The sequence below is a fragment of the Eptatretus burgeri genome, chromosome 6 (genome assembly GCF_056783735.1).
Source record: "Eptatretus burgeri isolate ZD-2024b chromosome 6, Ebu_testis_v1, whole genome shotgun sequence".
Taxonomy (NCBI): domain Eukaryota; kingdom Metazoa; phylum Chordata; class Myxini; order Myxiniformes; family Myxinidae; genus Eptatretus; species Eptatretus burgeri.
The window spans coordinates 108,358,810-108,371,309 of NC_140966.1; the positions used below are offsets into that span (position 1 = coordinate 108,358,810).

At 31.5% G+C, this 12,500-nt stretch overlaps 1 protein-coding gene and 1 long non-coding RNA gene across 8 annotated transcripts in view; one reads left to right on the forward strand and one right to left on the reverse strand.

Moving 5' to 3' along the window:
- The window catches only part of LOC147025567 (uncharacterized), a 2,012-nt gene extending 492 nt beyond the window's left edge, over nt 1-1,520 (forward strand). The window contains exon 2 of the long non-coding RNA XR_015059576.1: nt 1-1,520. This exon is cut by the window's left edge and continues 236 nt beyond it. This is a non-coding gene — a long non-coding RNA (uncharacterized LOC147025567).
- The window catches only part of APAF1 (apoptotic peptidase activating factor 1), a 515,858-nt gene that overhangs the window by 391,375 nt on the left and 111,983 nt on the right, over nt 1-12,500 (reverse strand). The gene's annotated exons all lie outside the window — the stretch shown is intronic.

Sequence of the window (12,500 nt, forward strand, 5' to 3'; positions counted from 1 at the left end):
TGAGCCAGAATACAAGTTTTACCTTGGAGACTCACAAATTTTGAAAAAATCAGTAAATGAGTTCTGCCTTGATGGTTTAAATAACTACCTTGGAGACTCAGGAAAAGGGTTCTGCCAAGATGGTTCTAAATATGGGGCCTACCTTGGAGACTCACAAATTTTAAAAAATCAGTAAATGAGTTCTGCCTTGATGGTTTAAATAACTACCTTGGAGACTCAGGAAAAGGGTTCTGCCAAGATGGTTCTAAATATGGGGCCTACCTTGGAGACTCACAAATTTTGAAAAAATCAGTAAATGAGTTCTGCCTTGATGGTTTAAATAACTACCTTGGAGACTCAGGAAAAGGGTTCTGCCAAGATGGTTCTAAATATGGGGCCTACCTTGGAGACTCACAAATTTTGAAAAAATCAGTAAATGAGTTCTGCCTTGATGGTTTAAATAACTACCTTGGAGACTCAGGAAAAGGGTTCTGCCAAGATGGTTCTAAATATGGGGCCTACCTTGGAGACTCACAAATTTTGAAAAAATCAGTAAATGAGTTATCCTTAAGAGACTTTGTAAGTTGGTTTTACTTTGAATACTTGAAATGTGGGTTCTGGATTGATAACTCACAATGTGATACATATCTTGGAAACTCAACGGGAATGTGGTTATACCTTGAAGACTTGGAAAGTTGGGTTTATGTTGGACACTTGAAACTTTTTTGGGGGCTTTTATTTATTTATTTATTTATTATTATTATTATTTTATTTATTTATATTTTGGAGACTTTTGGAGTTGCTATCACTCTTTGGGATCTAAACCTATCGATGTAGTTCTTTGTCGGATGGTGCTTGATGGGAGCAAGATCAAGAAAGTTCTGGGAAGAAAGTGCAGGCTTACTCCCCCTTTCTACGTCATCAAACCTGAAAGCCTTAAAAGACAGAATTGGAAGAAGAAAAAAAAACGTAAAAATATATATATATAGGTGGAAATCTCATTTTGAAAAAGACATTGTGTTGGGCGAGGATTGAGTTGGGGTTGAGATTTTGAATGTGAGGGTTGGTGTTGAGATTTTGAATGTGAGGGTTGGGACACACACACATACACATCAACAAACAAAAGTTAAGCCTTGACTATTCAGTTGAGGATTCTGTGTTTGGGGTTCACAGATCTAAGAACGTCCCCCTTGACACACATTATATACTGTTATACACCTCGGACTTGGCCCTCGAGTGTCCACAACGGTGTATAGTAGGAGGGAGTGAAGCGCCAACCTATTGCTCCCATTACACACACACACACAAACAAAAGTTAAGCCTTGACTATTCAGTTGAGGATTCTGTGTTTGGGGTTCACAGATCTAAGAACGTCCCCCTTGACACACATTATATACTTGTCCCTCTAGTGTCCACAAAGGTGTATTATCTGCTTAGTTTTGTCTTTTGTAATTCCTGTGAATAAAATGAACCTAAAATCTCTTCCCCTTCCAAATCATATATTTTATAAGTCCAAGGAACTGTATCTATTACATCAACAATTTTAAAAAGTTCTTTCGTCCATCGTTCAGTAAAACCCTTTTCAAAATGAGATTTCCACCTATATATTCTTACGATATCACCAACTTTGAACTTAGGTTTTCTGACATTAATCTCTTTTTCATATTTTAATTTTGTAAATGTTTCTGATGGCTTCATATTCGTTGATGTGTGAATCGTGTCATTATACTTATCCACAATATCCTGAATAAAAGATGACCATTGTTGTGAACCGAGTTGTGTGAATTTTTATATAGTCTCTCTTTTAAGGTACGATTAAAACGTTCAACAACAACTGCCTTCCCTTCATTAAAGGTACTGTATAATGTAATACTGTTATTTTTTAGAAAATTCATAAATGTCTTGTTATAAAACTCTCTACCCTCATCAGTCCACAATTTCTTAGGTTTTCTCTTACTTTTATTAAATATCTGTTGAAAAGCTAACATAAGAGTATTACCTGTTTTGTTTTTTAAAGGGACAACCCACGCATATCTACTCCTCAAATCAATAACGGTTAAAGCATACTTGTACCCCTTATCATTATTGAGTTCAATCAAATCAGCAGACCAGATATAATCAACTTCCTTGGAATAAACTTTCCTTCTCTGAAACTTTGTGAATATTGGTTTATGTAATTCATCAGCTAATTGCTCTTCAGTCTTAATGGCATCATTAGAGCCTATAAGCTTTTGAATTTCCAAGTCCAAGTTTCAATTTAGCACTAATCATCTTCTTCACGATGAACCTATCAACTTTTTCTCTCAAGGTTGGATTTTGTATCAGAGACAAATTATACAACATTTCTCTATCGGCTTCATGCTTTTCTTCCAACGTTGTGGTATTCCCATAATCAATATCGTGTCTCATGCACACTTCATCAACTCTATTGATTGGTTTACTCCAGGATTTAGGATTGTCTGCCTCATCTAATCTTTTATCTAAGTTTGTGCCTGTGGCACAGAAAGAATAACCTGGAAGATGTAATTCCCTGGTATTCCAGTAGTTGTAAATTTACTTCCTGATAAAAACTTTTGTATATCTCCTCCGAGTTTGTGTTTGGAGATAAATTGATTTTTTGAACCACACACCGAACATATACCTTTTTGTATAACCCTGTTATTTTTACTTTTAATATATGAAATATTTTTAGTATTAGTTTTCTTTTTACATTTGAGACAATAACTCATTTATTTATGAGAAAAATTCCTGCAGAGTGCAAAAACCTTTTTAGTTTCCAACATGCACATTTGAATCTTAATTTTTAAAACATAAAGAATCCTTAGAAATGCCTTCACTCTCTCCTCCATTTATTTAAGAAAAAACTTGAATTAAAATCCATATCTTGTCGATGCTAATAGTCTTGTCGAAAGTATTGCAAATAGACTTGTCAATTCTTTGTTTTCCTCCTCGGTGGGTTGAGTTATTTTCTGTAATACCACCAATCTTTTTTGAATCTCACTGGTTTCCATATTTTGATATTTATTCATTCTCTCTCTTTCCTCCCTCTCTCTCTTCTCTCTTTCCTCCCTCTCTCTCTTCTCTCTTTCCTCCCTCTCTCTATTCTCTCTTTCCTCCTTCTCTCTCTTCTCCTTTTCCTCCTTCTCTTTCTTCTCCCTCTCTCTCTTCTCTCTTTCCTCCTTCTCTCTCTCTTCCCTCTCTTCTTCAACTCCTTCCTCATCCCTTACTATACTTGAATCGTTTACACCCCATAGAATATTATACATATATTCATCAGGATTTCTTGTTATTCCTGTATCCAAAATAATTTTTTTACAACAGGATACCAATAAAATTTCTTTTGAATTTCTAAAAGAGCCTTACCTTTTCTTAACCTTATAATTTTTTCATTATTTAACATTCTAATTAAATCTAAAGTTGTCGGTTTATCAACATCAGCATAATGCCAATCTTTTATTGAAAATACCTCATTCTTATGTTGTAGAACATATTTATTAAAATACCGAATACCCTTTTCTTGAAGGTATGCTTGAACACAGAAATGATAATTTTCTTGAAGCCTTCTTGCTGTCATTTATGTATTAGAAATATATGTTAGAATAATATTATGTACGAAACACCTCCCCATCTTCCCATAGTTAAATCATTTTGTATTTCCTTACTTATTATATATAATCCTGTTTTTCTGTTTTCATGAGATAAACAAGGGCAAAACCATTATTATATTTACCCTTATTAAATTCTTTTATTTGTTGTTTACTAATCGTGGCTCCACAAAACTCATTCTCGATACCAAGTGGATAATATTCTTCCTTACGAGACTGATTTAATTGTTCCAGGTCTTCGAGGTTAATTTTAAATGACCAATTATACCCTAAATCATTCATATCATACCCCATTGTTCTATTCTCATACAAACGATACGCCCTTCTTTATAAAAATTTATTTTAATTCGAACTGTGAATTCTGTATGACCTGGAGATAATATCAACACTTCTGTATCTTTAGAATACACAGCCGTTTTATTTAAGTATATATATTGTGATAAATCGCTTAATCTCACCAAGTCATTCGCGTCAGTCGGGCTTGGATAATTTTTAATTTATAAGCATTTTTCATGTTAATATTTTTGTTTATATTATATTTATGTCGTTCAGCCTGTGCCTTTGTGTAATAATTTGATAAATCAATATCCAGTTCTTGAGATACACCAAAGATAGAACCATCTTTACCAACATAAGTCATTTATATTAGATTAAAAATAATATCATAAAATTTTTTATTTTTGTTGAGTTGAAATAACACATATAGACATAATTGACCACAACACTTGGAATTTAATTCTTGGACTTGAAATGTTTGATAAACACCATTCTGTAAGAATTTTATGACTTCAACAGGTGGTGGAAGACCAAAACTATCAAAATAATATTTGTCTTGACTATTAAAAATACAAACCCAATGAGAACCGTTCCCTTCATTATCTTCAAAGTTCATAATAATATTCTTTGTATGTTTCGACACATTTGTTAATTCATCTCTCATACAAATAACCACATTATGAATTTTTAATTTCTTACAATATTTGGCAAGTTGTAAATTTGATGTTGTATTCTTTCCAAATTCTTTCAACCACTCATCAATGCTCATTTATTTATTAGAAAGATATAATCCATTACCTCTTTTCGTTAATTTTACACCTGCTTGTGCTATAGAAGAAAGCATATCTCCAACTAACAATCTCGCTTTATCAGGCAGACCTTCAAGTTTTTCAGCAAAATCTACAATTACACCACTTCCACTAATTTGTTTCTCCAACTCTTTGTTATGTCTTTCCAATTCTTTTTGAGCCTGGAGTTGAGCCTTCCTTTCGTTGGCAGTTTTGACCGCTGTTGAAATACCACCCGTCAATGCTCCAACCGCACTTAAACCAGCAAATAAAGGAATTAGAAATGGGAGAAATCCTCCACTCGTCTCTCTTATTGAATATTTTTTCAACATTGGTTTTGTCATTTTAATTTTAAGTGAGCCAGTGTCATTCAAGATTTTAACCTGTTCTCTTGTGAGCAAAACATCAATTCTTACTGCTCCTTTTCTCTGAATTGTATTAACGTTAATCGTACAAGGCTTTTGATTTTGAACACAAGATGATAGTTTATGAAGATTGATTTGATTAACATATACCCCAGTTGGTACTTTGCCACTCATTTATTTAACAAAAAATTATGTGAGACTAATCATCACACCATTATCTGTATTAATCTGCAATTCTGTTTCTTCCAAAAGCAAACAATATGTATCAACTTCTTCACTCTCTCCTCTTTCAATGTATAGGGAAGTATCCACTCGATTAGACTTTATAGTTTCTTTTTGAGCGCTCAGGTCAAACGTATAGATTGTATACAAACTTTTAAATGCTGTCATATCTAAAATAGGTTCTTTATTTCCATTACTTTCACACACCTTTTGGTAAGACTTGTATGCTTCAGCAAAATCATTTTTTTCCCAATTAATTTCCAATCTATCTCGTGGATAAAATGTTCCATCTAGAGAAACGCGAAGTTGTTTCACCTTAGCATTATCACTCAATGCATTATTCTTATCAGTCGCAGTATCACCATCTGGCTTTTTAAAAATCATCCACAGATATCGTGGCTTTCCTTCCAGAACACCCAAATTCCACGTGTAAGTAGTTTGATTGAGTTTAACGTGTTGACATCTTCTTTTGAGGTATGATACACTGAGTGGATTTCGTGAGTTAAGTCTTCGATTCAACATCTCTTCTGTTTTAAGATTAGGAGTATATTCACTGATATACCAACTCATCTCCTCAATTACAAATTTATTCTGATCACTAAAAGCATTACCAACACCAAAAAGCAATCTATTTTCATTATCATTCTTTTGTAGTTGAAATCTAATTTTAAGACCATACAGAACTTTATCATAATCACAAAATCCAAATATACCTTTAAGAGGAACTGCCACAGTAAAACTATTTTCTGCTTTTGTATCATCATTATACATTCCTTTCCTTTGAATATATCCAGGGTCTGTGTTTGTTCCCGTTGACATATCAGGAATAAAACCTTCGACAGACCCCTTTCCCATTCTATCACTGAATGTATAGAGTGTAAATTTCATCATTTCAGATACAGCAGAGACATAATCAACCGCTTCAACTTCTTGTGTTCCAATATACAATCGCACACTATCAAACATTTTCCAGAAGAAATCATTTACAAGTGTAGCATTTGTGTTATTCCCAGCCTTAGTGAATTTAAATTTACACAACAAGAAACTTTCGGAGAGATTCAAATAGGTTTGTTGATTATTTATTTCAAAACTTTTTGTACCATTTGTATTCCAGTCTGTTCCAGTTATTGCATTTACCTTGAAGTAATCTTCTTTTTTAGTGGAGTTTGAGATAATAATAGTATCATCCAAATCATAGATACTAGCAATTGCTTCCATACTTGTATTTATTTAGGAAAAAAGATGTTAAAACTTTTGAAACCCTGATCCAAGTATTTGAATTATTTTCTGTCGTTCTTGGGGGGACAACTGAGTTTTACCTTTCTTAATTTCTTTTATTGCTTGTAATTTATGAGATTCTTTCTGAGCATCTTTTATACTCTTTACAGCACCTGCTACATTTCCCACAGCAGAAGCAGTTGAACCAATTAGGTCTTTATGTTTAAGAATAGTTGAACCAATACCCATGAGAGTATCAATTATCCCATCTCCTCTAAATTGATGTCCAACACCCCTTTGTCTCTTAGGTTTATAGTATCCTCTACCAAGATACATACCTTCACCCTTGTAGTACGGGAAAGGAACATCCCATCCCCTGTAATTATTTTATATTTTCCCAACTCGTGCTTCCTCACAATAACCATCGTATTTATTTATTGAAAAACTTCACGTAGGTGAATTCTGATGGATATAACTTCTCCATTAAAAGAAATCACACGATTATCTTGGTCGGTTATCCTAAAATTTACTCTGTGTATGGTTTTTCCTGACACAGGTAGATAAACCAAATTTTTAGGCTCCATATTGAATTTATAACCAATTGGGGTTGAGTATGCGCTGAATGAAAATATTGTATTTGTTTTTAATCCATCATTATAAGCACCATCAATCAAATCACAGTGAATTAACACCGAATTTATTCCTGAGGATATTTGAATGACATTATCACTGTAAAACGTCCCATTAGTTTCAATCTTTTTGAGGAGAAACCTAATAACTCTCTAAATGAATTATCAATTGTGAAATCAACCTTGTAGTTATTTTTAACTTTAATCGTTGATTTTGAAGTATGTTTTTGAATGTTTATAACAATATTTTTTGGTTCATCACCCTGTTCTTTCATAAGACGAGCAATTTCGGAAGATATTTGAGAAATCTCGTATGCTCCGGTTGAGACTGTTATCGTTTTGTATCCACTTCCCGGATTATAACTAAACTTGTCATTTTTCTCGGTTATATTAAATAAGGTATTATAAGTCTCCATGGACAATAAAGATGCCTCATATTCTTTTGTTGTGTCAAGTTGTAGTGGGTATGGGAATGAAGATGTGTGGTCGCTTGTTGTGAAATTAAAACTCAGGATTGTGCTTCTCATCTTATTTAATATGAGTTAAAATGTCTTTATATTGAGATTTATTAATTATTTTCATGTTCATCAACTGGTCTAAAATGGCTGATGCTTCATTAAAACAATTGTTATTTCCAGCCTTCTTACTGCCGAACAACAATAACAGTCTATTAACTAATTGCGATGGGTCATTTGGAAGAAAACTAATACCTGAACCAAGGATACTTAAAGCCTGAATAATGTGTTTCTCCTTCTCATTCTTCCTACTTTTACCAGAAAGAATAACCTTATAATTTAGAGTGTTCAGCAAATCAATATATACTCTATCATCATTATTTTCCATATCCAATGGTTTATCAATATACTTTGATTCATCCCTCACAGTTGAACCTTGTCTTCCATCTTTTGTGAGAAGAAACATTAATCTCGGAGTTAGTTTAACAGGGGGTTGAGCAGAACTTAAGAACCTTAATTCATCATTAAATATCAATACCTTTTCTTGAACAATATGAAATATTGCTGGTTGTTCTGTTGGAATGAGTCCTGCTTTGGTTTTTGAATCAGCTGAATATTCATTGTTTTGAACAGCATTCACAATATAATCAGGGGGTTGATTAATCTCTTCCAGTTGTTGAAATAAACCTTCATCATCATATTCTAATTCTCCTAAATGCTCTAATTCTTCCTCCGTCATTTGACTGAAATCTTTTAACATTTGAAGCTTTCTAGGAGTATATTCTACTGTGGGAACTGTGGAAACATCTTTCATTTTTTCTTGGGAAGTTTTTAAAAGTGGTTTAAAAAATTTCTCTTGTTTTTTTTCAAATGCTTCTTCGCCCGTTAGTTTCTGTCTGCGTTTCTTCTTTATGTCTTCCTGTTGTTTTACAACTTTTGAAACCAACTCTTGATGTTCCTTAAATCTTCTTGCTCTTTCTTTTGTATCCATTTATTTATTGTAAAATATCATTTAATGAATTGTAAAGATCAACAGGGAAATTTTCCTTTTCTTCATCATTCAAGTAGATGTGTTCAAATAAATCCTTTTCTTTAAATATTTCATCAAATTCTTTATTAACATTAATGCGAGTTGTAATTTCTTCTTCACTAATCCTTGCATCTCTGCTTTTCATACGTTTGTGTTGAGTTTCTTCATCAACATCAAAACCGAATGATAAAATCTTCACTCCGCTCAGATATTTAATAATTTGTCTCGTTCCTTCTGGATTAGTTTCTAATATCCCAACACCACCAGATTTTAGTTTCTTTAACTCACTCTTACAATGTGAATATTTTGTTGTACCAAGAGAAACCTCCTCAAATATTTGTCCTTCATTCCTCAATCGCATATGTTCCTCCACTGAAATATAGTGATAATCTTCACCTTTTACTTCTCCAGGTCTTATTGCTCTAGTTGTTGTTGATACAATGCGTATCACGGGGTGTTTTTTAAGTAAATTTACAATATTCTCATTTGTACTACACAAGAACCTTGATTTATGAAAGTTTTTTCCAGAAGCAGATTTACCCACAAGATTTATAATAATAGTTGTCATTTATATATGTAGTTGTTTATAAAACAAAAAATATATCCCTTAATATCTCATCTTGTTTCACAACAATATATTTATATTTTTCAGTCGTGTGCTTCATATAATCCTCAAATTTCTTTTTACTACATAATGTAGAACAATTATCTCTCCAAAAATTATTGATATCTATTGAATTTAACTTGAATAAAATAAAAGTATTAGCATTGTTTCTGATGGAACGACGAGGAAGTTGAAAGTACGATTGACTAAGATAAATACAATTACAAGAAGAATGTCTCCCTCTTGTGTAGTAGCTGTCCATTACCGTTTGGTTTCTCTCATTAACACAATCATCAAAGATAACGAGGTTCTTTTTGATTTATCCAAATCTTGGGAGACTGTATATCATCCGTATTATCACTAAGAATACAAGTTATAAGATTTGATTTCTTTTTACATCTCTGTGTATCACAAAATAGTTGAATTATATCTTCAATGTTATAATCATTTAGGTTTTTTTGACGTTTAAATAAACCTATTATATCTTCTTTTGAAGACCAGCATTAAAACCTTGTGAGAGTAGTTGATACTCTGGTTGAAAACTTCGACTTTGTGAAAATTATTAAATTATCATAATCTAAAAAGTTGGGAGTGAGGAGCATTTTTAAAAGTAAGCAGGTTTTTCCACATCCACTTGAACCAACTATGAGACATCTTAATGAATTTGGGAGATTTTTATGGTTGTTAAATTTTATCTTATTTTCCCAAATAGGTAAAAAATCATTCATTTATATATTTGAAAAACAGGTTATTTAATTCATTATTGGCTTTTTTAGAAACTCTATATTTTATCCTAAGTTCAGGTTTAATTTCAAGATAATCCATTATTTTATTTATACAATATCTTGTGTTGATATTTCCCTGAAAATTACATCCATGAATAATATACAACAACAATCCTTTGAACATTTCTCTTATACGTTCAGTTTCTTCCCTTGTAAGGAAAGGTGTGTTATCATCCTCATACTTTACATTCATTTCTCTAATCAATCTTGTAAAGTAATTCATTTTTGGTGTAAATCTAAAAGAATTATTTTCCTTTTTATATTTTTTATTATCATTAATTAGAAGATAATCACAGAATATACATTGTTTATAGGCTTTTGACTCTGTGTTTAATCCCTGTCTTTCACACGCAGGACAATTCTCAAATTTGTCATATGGAGAATCAGGAAAGTCTAGCATATTTATAAAGTAAAACTTTACTTAAACTGAAATTCATCTATACTTTCAGTTGTATATTACCATCGATATCGATATACTTTTTTTCATTATTAGATTCAACGACAACATTTTTTATATTAAAGGTAATTTTAAAATTATCGTTAACTACTATTGAACGAAATGTCATTTCACCTGATATATTAACATCCTTTATTTCATCAAGATTTACATCTTTAGGGTTGTTGAAAAAAATACAAATTTCTCCTTGCATATTACAGATGGTCTTATCTTTTCTTTCTAAAGCTTCATCCATAAGGTTTTTGTTCTTTGATACTTTTTCTTGTTTCATTGCTTTTTCTAGTTTTGAATATATTACTAGAAGGAGAGGAGAAACTTTTGTTAGAGATACTTTAATTGATGTTCTACCAGGTATACTAAAAGCCCTTCCACTGAAGGAAATTGAAGAACTCATATTATTTACCATAATAGTTTTTATCCAATAGTTGTTATATTTATCTTTGTTCAATTTTACATCCTTGACATATTTCTCAGTATCTTTAACAGATGAAGAGATTGATTGAAACTTGTCTTTTGTGTCTTGAAACATTGTATTTATTAAGTGAAAAAGTTGGAGGATAAAATGTTTTTAAGCACAGATTCACCTATAAATTAAACGAAATTTTCATCAAGAAAATTTTAGTTTAAGCAAAGTTTTATTCTATAAATATGGTGAATACAACGTACTGCGATGTTTGTAATCACGAATATAAACATTATAGAAAACACCTCCAAGCCAACAAACACACATTTAATCTATTTCATCAAATATCTCCTCTTGAGTTGGAAAGAAAACATTGTGATATCTGTTCAAAGGATGTTTTGAAGAGTAGTTATAATCAACATCTTCAATCACAAAAACACAAGAAAAATGAGTTTAAAGTAAAGGGAGACTATTATATTAAAAACACTGATGAGGCATTTAAAGGGCATATAAAAATAAGGATTTTTCAATTTGGAGAACCCGGTCCATCATCAATAGCTGAATCAATTGAAATAGTGAAACCCGATGTTGAAAAATTTATTAAAAAGACATTAAAAGAAATAAAAACTTTAAAGTTTTATATGGGAGTGAAAATGAATATGAAAAGACAAGATGAAGAACAAACTCCTTATATGAGAACAGATCTTCATTTTATAACATCATTTCAAGATTTTTTGAATAGTGGGGTTTATGAAGAACTATCAAGACAAGAGGAGGATGTTGATAATACAGTGGTAGGAAGTGGATTCAATATTAAAAAAATCATCTTTTTAGATATACACATTCTAAAATCAAACCCTCTTAAAGCTTCTTCTTATATTGAATTACCAAAAGAAATAAAACTAAAGAAGGCAGTTGTTAATATTAAGAACAATGATAATAAATGTTTTCTCTGGTCTGTTCTTGCTCACTTACATCCACCAAAATGTAATTCAGAAAGAGTAAAACAATATATGAAATATGAGAATACCTTGGACATTAAAGATTTTAAATTCCCAATGCCATTAACAGATATTCCTAAATTTGAGAAAAAGAATAATCTTTCTATTAATGTATATGGATTAACGGATACAAACAAAGTTCAAATATTAAAAATTTCAAACAACTATAAAAATGAAGAAACACACATTGACCTTTTATATTTTAGTGTTGGAAAGAATTCACATTACACATACATCAATAATTTATCAAGATTAATCTCTTCTCAGGTATTCAGAACAGCAAACAAAATATATCCTTGTAAGCGATGTCTTAATTCATTTCATACAAAAGAACGATTAGAACAACATTCAAAATATTGTAGTAATCATAAATCAGCTGTAATTACAATGCCTAAACCTGGTGAAAAGATTTATTTTGAAGATTATAATAAATCTATCATGCACCCATTTGTGATATACGCTGATTTTGAATGTATCCTTAAAAAGATAAATACTGCTTCTCCTAATCCAAAAGAACCATATACAAATAAATATCAAAAACATATTCCTTGTGGTTTCTGTTATTATATCAAATCATCTGTTGGAGAAAAGTATAACAAACTTGAACATTATCGTGGAAAAAATGCTTCACAAGAGTTTGTAAAACGATTAGAAAAGGATTGTATAAGACTCACTAAATTAAT